Raw genomic sequence first — 12,098 nt, 5'->3', positions numbered from 1 at the left:
GTGCAAATTACGAAAATTGGAGCATAAATGGATACAAAATAATGACCACATATGCACAAGATATATTATTTTTTCTATAACTAACATATTATGGAAGAGTCTCAATTATTGTCTAAGTTTTCCTAGGTGATAAAAACAGAAATCATCAAAACAAAATTTAGATTTTCCAGTACAGTACAGAAGAGAAAAAATCTTTTGAAAGTGCAATTCATTCCATTGCACCACTTGTTTATTTAAGGCATCAAACCTAATCGTCAAAAGAAAAACAGCCTAGAAAATTGAAAGAAAAATACTTTTGTTTATTCATTTTCATCCATTTTGAATTGATCTTTAAGGATTTCAATGATGATAGCTTTGCTATTTTGACCACTTCCTTATGTTTATTGGATAAATTCATACAATACTTACATTCCAAAGACAGTGTGGAAGTGACATTGTTCAACGGTGAACTCTAGCAGAAGTTACAATTATATTAACATTTAACAAATTATTTTCTCCTGAGGTTGTTTATTTGGAATTGCCCAAGCTAGTTAGTACTTCAAAGTTGACTTGATGTAAACAGCTTGTTACAAATCATACTGTGTGTGTGTGTGTGTGTGTGTGTTTGTGTGTGTATATATATATGGTATAAAATGTTTCTTTCACTTAATTCACCTACATGTAACAATGAACTTTCCAGCAGGGGAACAATAGAAATAAATTGATAGGAGAATTGAGTAGTACAACCTTTATCCCTGGCTGTTATAAATACAGTCCATCTGCTCTTATCTGGGTTAAATGTGCGTTTATTTTAAATGCAGGCTGGTAGAGGAAAATAAATTGTCTCTTTCCATCGGCATTTTACTTCTGGGCTTTTCTGTCCTGTTTCAAAAGGGTCTCAGATATGTGACTCCTCACTCCATTCTTGCTATAATAAAATGCTAACTCTGGCTTAGTGTGATATTATGAATCTGGAGATACAACCGCGTTTTCTCAGGAAACTATTAAATTCAGCCAACAGCAACTTATCATTAAATGCCTCAATATAAAAACGTAGTGAGCCTCAAATGCATAAGCATCTCATGTGTGTAGCAAAACTCAAATGTAATATAAATATTGATAAGAGTAATGTAAACCATAGCTTTTCAGACAGTCAATTGTTATTTAATACCTTATTTACCATCTTTGTATGATTATTCTTGCCTGTCTATAAGGAAGGGATTCCTTCAATAATTCCAATTTAATTATTTTAACATTTGAAAAGGTACTTTTCAATATTATATTATATTATATCTGGTATAGTCTATGTAAATCCAATTTAAAAAATCAATTTTTATCACTATAATAAATTCAAACCAGTGAAAATAAGTGTGGTTGAATATAAAGGTGTCTAGCTTGGGGTAAGAATGCAAATGTAATTAGACACTTAAATTGTGACAATTTACTCTAAGAATAATTACAATTTACTACTAGTATCATAAAAATTATATTCACTGGGTAACTACCAAACTTATCAATAAAATATTTTAAAAGCAATTTGAATTTGAAGATATGCACATATAACTGGATGGCAGGAAAGCTGTAGAAGAGAGACTTATGTGCTTCTAATGTGTTATCCTTTCATTCCATAGATACCATTGTAAGATAAGCATTTAATTTCTTGTAACTAGAATGTATACTATCATTTTAATAATTTATTCAATGGAAGATTCTCATCTTAAAGGTAAATTTGTACTGACTAATCACAAATGCCGGTTATTAATATATGCTGGTTTTAAAATGTAAATGTGTGGGGGAAAAGGCAAACACACAGTTCAACCAGTGATCTTTCAAGCCAGCATCATCTCTGGCCTTTCTCTTGGCTCAATTAGAGATGATGTTTATTTGATATCTGGGGCTATTGTGTGTTCTTCATTCTTCACTGTACATACCCTGACAGATGTAGGGAGAGTAGCACCCTGATCCCTACTAGATCTCCTAAATATGGGTTTTGAGGAGCTTTCCATTTATTCCATACATGCTATGACTTTTTATGAAGCTAAAGTGGTAATTTCATTACATTCATCCTCTTTTTTTTTCCATCTTTATTAACTCAGGTATTTCTTATTTACATTTCGATTGTTATTCCCTTTCCTGGTTTCCGGGCCACATCCCCCTAACCCCTCCCTCTCCCCTTCTACATGGGTGTTTCCTTCCCCATCCTCTCCCCATTATCACCCTCCCCGCAACAATCACGTTCACTGGGGGTTCAGTCTTGGCAGGACCCAGGGCTTCCCCTTCCACTGGTGCTCTTACTAGGATATTCATTGCTACCTATGCAGTTGGAGTCCAGGGTCAGTCCATGTATAGTCTTTGGGTAGTGGCTTAGTCCCTGGAAGCTCTGGTTGGTTGGCATTGTTGTTCATATGGGGTCTCAAGCTCTTTCAGTCCTTTCTCTGAATCCTTCAACGGGGGTCCCGTTTTCAGTTGAGTGGTTTAACGATGGCATTCGTCTATGTATTTGCTGTACATTCATCCTCTTAATTTCAGCTGCATAGCATTAAACTTGTATATCCTGCTTAATGCTTGCATATTGATTTTTTTAATTTTTTCTACAGTCCACACCATTTTTTTGGTAATTTTATTTAGTGTTATTATAGAGGTCTTTGTAAACTCACTTTTTTTAACCATTCTTTCTGGAAATACAGTGATTAAGGTCCTGTCTCCTTCACATATTCATACATTTCTTTTGTGTCTCTCTGCCACCTGTTTTCCAAGTACATGGTAGATTTTGGAAATAAATGTGGTACAATTATCCCTTCTATGTTAGTTGCAGTGATAATTATGATAGGTGCCAATATTTATATAATTCACCATTGTAAAATTTTCTATTAATAAAATTTTAAATGGAGGAAGTTTTATAGAGGACTACAGAAAAAGAGAAAATTTATATGGATTATCTCAAAAACAGATCAGAAAATTTACCATTTAGAAAAAAAAATCATGCAGAGACAAGTAGACAAGTTTACATTTATTTTCATAGAGAATCCTTTGCCCAGAAGGTTCGTATGGTGGACTGTATTCACACTTTAAAAAATAGTTATGGAATCAAGATTATTAAGAACAAGCTTTGAAGTCCAGTAGTGGTGATGCATGCCTTTAATCTCAGCACTTGGGAGGCAGAGGCAAGTGGATCTCTGCAAGTTCTGGGCCAGCCTGATCTACAGAGTGAGTTCCAGGACTTCCAAGGATACATAGCAAAATCCTGTCTAAACTCCCCCATCCCCTAAAAGGATGGTTTGGGTTATGTAGAGATATACTGGTGAGGAATATGTGAGTAAGGTATTAAGGCTAAAGGAATCTTAATAGTTCTAAAATGTAGGACAGTGATTTAGGAATGTCATTTTTTTTTTCAGTTTTGTTCCATCTATGAGAACAATCAAATACATGAGCACCATTCAGAGAGTTAAATGTTTCAGCATAAGCAGCCTGCTGGTCCCTCTTTCTATTTGATAGATCTATGACACCGAAATCATGTTAAAGTCTCTAGTGTCACCCAGTACTTCCAACCTTCCTTGTGTTTCTGATAGTTATAGCCCTTTACTGAAGACCCTCATCAAGGATCATAGATCTCAGTGCCTTTGGTATCAGAGGGTTATCTTCTATGGCTGACCTCTCTTTAATTAAAATTTTGGTGGACTGCTTTCTTAAGCATTAAATGTCCCCTGGATTCCTTGACAATTAGCCTTTATTTTTAGCTTCATAAAATCTCTTTAGGGTCTTATTTTCCAGAGACCGAACATAAACTTGCATGGCTGTTACTTTCTGCTACATACTACTGAAGCCAATAGAGACAGTGTTTTAAAATTATGACATGGTTTTTATCTCTTATATAAGCAATTGGAAATTATATGGGACACCAGTGGTGCTTATCATTACTTCTGATTCACCTCTTTCAGGACACAATACAGGATTGCAGATCAGCATTTTCTAAAACGTTAGCTATAACCTTGTGCCTTGTTTTATCCGATAAAATGTAAGTAAAACTATAGTACGGTCCTGTATTATATAAGTTACACAACTTGTATCAAGGGTTGTGTTTCTGTCCAATGACCCTGTTAAAGGTGGTGAAGACCAAGCCATTGTAGATAAATGGTTCAGCAGTATGAAACAGACATTTGTTATTTTAGGTCCCTGATATCTAGGGATTATATACCCCACTGAAATGTCTAGTTCAACCTGTTAGATTATGGACATGATCTTGTGATTGGGTAAATTTATGAATACCAGGAGGATCCACCACATGGTGTTGAGTATAAACCAATTAAGGAACAATGGCATCAACTTCCTTGCCAATGCTACATTGAATAATGGACACGGGAAGTTGCATACAGTGGTACATTGAAGCCTTTCTTTTCATCACCGGCTCCCACAGTTCTTACTGAATTATACTGCCTACTGCAGTGACAGCAGACCTAGGAGTGCTGGCGCTGCAAAGACAACACAGCTGCCAAAGCTATAAGATTCAGACCACATAAACTCAAGATGTGACTAGAAATCTCATGAACACCCAGCATTTCAGAAGGAATCAAAGTCCCTAGAGACACTAAAAGCAGTCTTACTTTTTAGAAGTGTCCTGGCAAAGAAAAAGGCCTCAATGACAAAGACTTTGAAGGAAATTACCTGTCTTTCTAGAGTTGCAAATACAGAGAACAATGGAAATTCTGGCTACTTGCATATTATCAGAACCATCAAAGATATACCAGAATTTTTTCTGGGGTTTTTAGTGTTTTCACACACTACTCAATTATGAAGCTAACTTAAGATATCAGTGTGACTGGAGAAATGGCTAAGAGGTTAAGAGCACAGACCTCTCTCCAGACAACATAGGTTCCGTTCTCAGCACCCACCAGGCTGCTAGCAACTAACTCTTCATAACTAATTACAGGTCCAGGGAATCTAAGTTCCTGTTCTAGCTTGAACAGTCACCTATATTTACACATATATGCCCTCATACATACAAGCATACTTTTAAAAATAAGAAAAATCCTTTAAAAGATATTATCGGTACCAATCATATGCAGCTGTTACATTCATCTTTTGTTTTCTTGATATTAGTCAGTTTTTGATGACTGTGATAAAATACCAAAGAAGATTAAAAGCATAGGGAAGGTGAATTTCAGCTCATAGTCTCTGCTTAAACTCACCGGTTTTTGGGACTATCATGACAGCAAGAGCAAGCGATAATAGGGGAGAGTCCTCATCTGATAAAGGCTGGGAAAAAGTGTGTGTGCGTGTGTGTGTGTGTGTGTGTGTGTGTGTGTGTGTGTACGCGCACACACGTGTGTATGTGTGTGTCAAGAGAAGTTGGTCCAATGACCTATTTTCTTTACCAGGTCTCTGTTTCTAAAGCCCCCTACTAGTACTTTACTAGAGTGTCATCAAATTATAAATCCATAAACGGATAAATCCATTGGTGAGGTAAAAGTCTTCATGATTCAATCACATTCTCTAACTCTCAACTTTTGAGCCTTGCTCTATTTGAAGATATACTATACATAAAGACTCCATCAGTGGACTCTTAGATATGGTGGACACTTCTAGCAATGTAGAAAAATGCAAAAAGTCAATATTCAAAAATCAATATCTAACTAGCAAGCAATTAGATGTGAATGAATTCAGGACAAATCCCACTCAGAATGGTGTGGATCCCTCCATGACTTAACCAGGAATTGATGTAATCAAAAATGCTAAAAAGAACCTGTAGAGTGAAAATTATTAAATTATTAATTTTCATTGAACTTTCAAAGGACTTTCTTCTAGTTTTGATGAATTTTCTTGTATTTTCTTTTTTTCCAAGTTTTTCTTGCCCAATTTTTCTTACCTTCTAATTTTTGAAGTTAAAACTGGAGCCTTTTTTTTCTTGTTTGTTGTAAAAATATTCCTACTAGGAGTCCCCTTTTCAATTTTATTTTGCTGCTTTTCACAGACTTTGGCATATTTTTTTTTCAGATTTAAAGGAGAATTTTGTTTGACCTACCTACTTACATGCAAAAGTGTTCTGTGAATTTATGATTTTTCACAGAGAATATTTGGATAAGAACTTGAGTATAATATTCTTGCTCTCCTCCCATGTATGCATACATGTGTGTAAGTGTGTGTATATGTGTGTATTTGTGTATGTATGTATGTGTTAAGGTCTTCCTTCATTAAAATGTATTAATGTTTAGAATCACTTTTTGTTTACTTTCCCTAGTACTCAGAAAATAGTTAATTCCATAAATTTTAAAGTTAAAGAAGACTATTCTATAAAACTAAGGATAAACGAGCTGATGTGATTATTACACAGAGAAGCAAAACAAAGTCTTCTCCTCTTAGGAGGCTTCCTCTGTCCAGAACCTCAACTGCCTGCCATAATTGGGTTTTTCCTGTAGATTTTTACTGGGTGTGGACAAGTCCGGAATATGACCATGTGCACACTGTGTATGACTTCTGTATATCTGCTGCTTGTTATGCATTCTTTTACTTTTGCTTGCTAAAACTCCCTGACTCAAAAGTGAAAATGTGGCCACTATACATGATTTTCAGACCCTATCCTAAAGATTATGAGAAGTTATTTTAGCAAGACCTTGTAAGTCTTGCCACTATGTAATTTTGCCAATTGTAATGTTACTGTCCTGTTACTTGGCTCTATGTGAAAGTATCTGATTAATAGTATTACTTGTTTGTATCACTGTCAATCTCATATTTAGCACCTGGTTATTGATTTTGTTAATTAACTCTCATTCCTCCTCTTAGGAAAAACAGCTAAGAAAAAACAAGCTCAGGGAAGTAGCAAATGCACTACAGTTTATTCCAGCAATTTATCTTCACGGTATAAGTATAGTTCATTTAAATTTAAATATTCAAGCAAACATTTTCATTTTTAATCATCATTATCCAAATCATTCTACTACAGCCTCCACTTCTTATAATAAATTGATTGAATTAATTTCTTAAAAATTAGTTCTGGGTTTATATAAAAGATTTTGTCTTGAGACCAAACATTAGAAAGCCATGTGGCTTTATATACAGTAAGAGTTTAATGCAAGACACAATAGTACATAAAAATAAATATAATTGTTGATCAAAATGTAGAATATTTAAATTCATTGAATTAATTTTAGTCTTTATAGATAATATTCCATTTTGAATATTTTAAAACTCCCCAAACAAGCTTTCAGGAAATTCTCAGGGAAAGCTATATAAGTATTTAACACCAGTAAATTATCTTAAAAATGAGTCTTATTATGGATGAAACTGCTAACCTCTACTAGATATAATTTATCTTGTACATAATTATTTTCTTTAGTGAACAATGTTTAAGTGGGGCTATAATTAACAAGAAATGCAAATGAGTCATTGAATTATTAGAGATATTATGCATTTGGATTCAATTTTTCTCTAGCAGTAGACTCTGGAATTTTTCTAATATATTTGAGTCAAAGGCGAACATTGGTCATTCACTCAATTACTTTTTTACTGATAAATGTAGGAGTAGTATGCTGTCATAAAATCTCCATGAATGTTAGACTCCGAATGCTCTTAGAAAGACTTGTTAGACTCTAAATTCTGTTAGAAAGATATATACTTTTTAATATCATGATTCCAAGAGCAGTATTTTGTTAAATGAGAGAAATAAGTTCAGAATCATTCTTGGTCTTTCTTTAGTGGTTCCTTGACACTGGATTCTTAATGTTTGTATTTCTGTGTCTCCATGCTGTCTAAGCCTCATACTAGTCAGACATTTTAAAGGTTCATAAAGAACACACTGGTAATGTTTTCTAGTGGACTAACAAATTCTCTTTAGAGTTATTGCTGAATGATTTAGATTCTGCTGAAATGCACAATTTGGCAGGATATTCCCAATCTCATTCCTGAAAGGTAGCTACTTACATAAGTATTTTAAATCACCCAGTTCAAAACACTAATGCAAATTACCGTTCCTTAAAAATTATAAAGATATAATTATATACCTAGGTTTCCAAAGATCATTTCATGAATAGCCTTCTTTAAACAATTCATTCATATTCCACAATCCAATTACAATTTAAACTGTATATCATTGATATATGTAAATAATGTAGTCTTTGCAAATACTATATTTCTATTTTATGCTCCATTTCACTGAACATTTAATTACAGTAAATCTTGTGTATATATAAATTAGCAGTAAATGGAAGCATATTATGAAAGTCCATGTTGGAGAGTAGAGGTAAGACAATTTTATTTTACCAGCCAGAAATAAGAATGATCATGTTTAACTTTCAAACTTACATAAACATATGTTATAAACTTAATTTAATGACTCCAAATACAGTCTCCTATAGACTTTTGCTATATACATTGAGTCATTTTATTAAAATCTAAAATGAAATTAATGTAGTTTTTAGATTTTTCCTTTTATTGATAATATATTTTTTTGCTCACACAATGTATCCGGTTGATTGTAGTTTACTCCTTTCTACTTCTCCCAGTCTCTCTCCATCTCTCCTCTTCTCCATATCCACCTTTCTCTTTCATGTTAGAAAAAAACAGGCTTCTAAGTGATTACAGTCAAACACAGCAAAATAAAATAGAATAAGAAAAAGGAAGAAAGAAAGAAGTAAAGTAAGTAAGAAGAAATTATCATATCAAAGTTAGACATGCAAAAAAGCAGTATAAAAGTTCTCAAAGTAGTCATGAGTCAGAGATTGCCTTGGTCATTCTCACAATCATAGGTTCTAGAAAAAATCTAATAGTTATAATATGCACAGAATACCTGTTGCAGACCCATGCAAGCCCTCTGATCATTGCTTCAGTCTCTGTGAGCTCATATGTGCATGGGTTAGTTGATTCAGAGAGTCTCTCTTTCCTGGTATCCTCCATCCCTTCTGGTTCTTACTATCTTTCTGCCTCTGTTTTCCATGAGATGGGGTTTGAGGAGACCTCCAATTTAGACTCACTCTTTCCACATAATGGGTCTCTGTAACTGTTCCTATGCTGAATATCGTTCAGAGTCATTGCTTTTCTAGATCTCTTGGCCATCCAGTCTCCGTTTCTTGGTTATCCAAGCAGAGCTAGGTATGGGCAACTTCTCGTGGAACAGAAGTTAGATCAAATCAGACATTGGTTGGTTACTACCACACATTTCCCTGCTATCATTGACTAGCATATTTAGCAGGCAGGATAGATTGTAGGTGAAAGGTTTTGTGGCTAGGTTTGTATATACATTTCTCTTTCCACAGTCTTTCAGAGTACCTTCCAGCACTATAGAGATTAGAACACGTGGGTGAAAGTAGTTATCAGCTAGACTTCTCCATGTTCAATGAATTGTGTAGGTGTTGTGTTCAGTAATGCTTCCTCCCAACCCCCTGTCAATATGTGGAGAGCGGCCTTTGTCTTAGCTTGGATATTTTTAGGGGGTTTCCATGGGAATCCCTTGGCCAACAAGTCAGTGGAATCAAATGATACTTAAAACATCATATGCTAATGAAAAACAACATGGAATTACTTGGCAATCTCCAGGACTATCTATTTCTGTTTTTAAAATGCTATTTTTTTCAATTGCACTACTTATCGATAATTACTAAAATTATGTGAATAACCACTTAATTAGAAATTCAAAGATACCTTCAGTTTTTATACTATCCTAAACATTGTACCACTTCTAAGCCTTTCTTTATCATGAAATCTTATATTTAACCTTTATTTAACTTTTTTAAAATAATTTTTCTGCATACACGACCTTTCCTCTTCAACTGAACCTATACTTGGAAATAGTAAGAGCTGTGAACTCAGGACTCTGCCCATCTTTTCGTGGGCCATGACCACCTGTTTCTTTACTGTGTCTTCAATACCTTCCTCATGGAGTTGATGTAAACCTTTCAACAGCAAAACACATTTGAATTACCAACAGACATTGCATGGCTCGTCCATGCATACTTCCTGAAATAACAAATAAATATTTAGTGTGAAGAAATTAAAGATTGCCACTATCAACACACATCACCTGGATAATCACATTTATGTGTCAAGTTGCTTTATTTGATGTTTTCTTTCTAATTTTCACTTTTTACTATTTTCCCAGCGTGTATAAGTGTTTTGTCTGCATATGTATATGTGTATTTCATGAATGTCTGATACTTGCAGAGAACAGACCAGAAGTTGGAATCAGATTTCCAGAAATTGAAGTCATAGACAGTTTTTAGCTACCATATACTGTCAGAAGTGGACGTTTCTGGTTGTGTCATATGGGATAGACACACATGTACAAGTAGGACTCATGGACAGTGATTGCGTTCCTGCTTAGCTAACTCTGCAATGCTTCATTTTTTAGACTTGCACCTTCACTGATCATCACTTCCTTGGGAGAACTCCTGGCATTCTTGCTGGTCCTGATAGACTTGTGCTGATTTGGAGGAGGCCTTGACATTTCTGCTGGATTGTGTCACCACTACTGAACTGTGTTTGGTATACTGACACTACTGACCTGGTGTGCTAGTATAGTATCCTGACAACAGAGATTGGATTGTCCCAAAGAACTACTTCTTTTTTTTTCGGAGCTGGGGACCAAACCCAGGGCCTTGCGCTTGCTAGGCATACGCTCTACCACTGAGCTAAATCCCCAACCCCAAGAACTACTTCTAAACAGGTCCACATCCCTTTGTCCTATTTACCATATTTTCTCCCCTACCTTTGGATGGTGCGTTAGAAGAGGGGTCAAAGAATTTGTTAATCCTTAGAGTAGGTTTTGAAAAATCTAAGCCTACAGGTATCTCCATATTCAATGTGAGTCCTCTGGAAAACCCTAGTGCTTTTCTTTAGGGCTATCACTTTATCCCTCAAACTGATATTTTCCATATTCCCCTAGATATTGCTTTTGCAGTCCAATGCTTGACTGTAATTTATCCTTCCCCTTAAAATACTCTAATTACTGACTTTTTTTACTGTTCTTAAACAGTTGCCTAACAACAAATTTAATTAAGAAATTATCATAACAGTATGCTTATACATATGTGGATTGACATCATTAAAGATTACCACAGCTCAGTCATAGTGCTGCAATGTTCTACACTACTACAAAACACCCACCAAGAGCCTGACACAGCCTGGCCGAAAGGATTCACTTCTTGCAAGCTATGTATCTTTGGGTAACATTCTCCTAGTTGATTACATTCCAAATGGCTTTCAGATAGTCAGGTCGGATGTTTTTATACTGAGGATAGTAAACATGCTCCCACACATCAATCCCCATCAGTGGAATAAGACCTGTTGTTCCTTGCCGTGGGACCTGATTAGAGCAGGCAACAATCTGTAAGCGACCTTGCTCCTTATTGAAGCCAAGCCAGCCTGAACCTTGGACTCCCACAGACATAGCTGTCAGTTTCTCCTTAAACTTCTGAAAAGACCCAAAGTCACACTTGATAGCCTCCAGCAACTCTCCTTTGGGTTCTCCACCACACTTAGGGCTCAGGTTTGTCCAGAAAATGCTGTGATTAATATGTCCCCTACCATTGAACTTCAGTGCAGGCTGAAGAGCAACCTGATTTTTAACATCTCCCTTGGCCAGCGCCTAGTGGTACTTCTTGTCGGTGACATTCAGATTGTTCACCTAGGTCGTGTGGTGCTTGCTGTGGTGCAGCTGCATGATCTGCACGTTAATGTGCGGCTCCAGCACGCCATAGTCATAAGGCAGGTGGGGGAGGCAGTGCTTGAGCCCGCGCTGCACGCTGCCGGACACAACATTGCGGATGCATGTGCCCACGGCCGCTGCTCTCCTCAGAACACTACCGTTCGCTAGCAGCCGCGTGTCTGCTCTGCTAGTTATTGAGTTATTATCTGTTATCTTTATATTAATGAAGTCATAGATGCAATTAAGCATGTCTTTCTCAGGCTAGATATGTGAAGTCATTCATGCCTTTTCTTTGTTAGTTCCTTGTTTGTTTTCAGTGGGTTATATGCTGTTCAGAACCTCATTTAAACATCTTTCTCTTCTTCCTTTTTGCTCTCAATCTGTCTATGTCCGCCTTTCAGCCTCTGCAGTGGGCTCTAGCAAAACTTTCCCATTCGAATCCTTGCCTTCATCTCTTTCGTCTTTGTACTGACTTTCCAACCCTGCA

At 35.8% G+C, this 12,098-nt stretch overlaps 1 pseudogene; it reads right to left on the bottom strand.

Annotated features, from left to right (window-relative positions):
* Positions 1 to 11,101: 11,101 nt before the first annotated feature.
* Sod2-ps1 (superoxide dismutase 2, pseudogene 1) lies at positions 11,102 to 11,641 on the bottom strand (annotated as a pseudogene).
* Positions 11,642 to 12,098: the final 457 nt, after the last annotated feature.

Source organism: Rattus norvegicus, chromosome 5 (genome assembly GCF_036323735.1).
Source record: "Rattus norvegicus strain BN/NHsdMcwi chromosome 5, GRCr8, whole genome shotgun sequence".
NCBI classification, from domain to species: domain Eukaryota; kingdom Metazoa; phylum Chordata; class Mammalia; order Rodentia; family Muridae; genus Rattus; species Rattus norvegicus.
The sequence above is the reverse complement of the archived record's forward strand: the minus strand, read 5'-3'. Positions and strand labels throughout refer to the sequence as shown.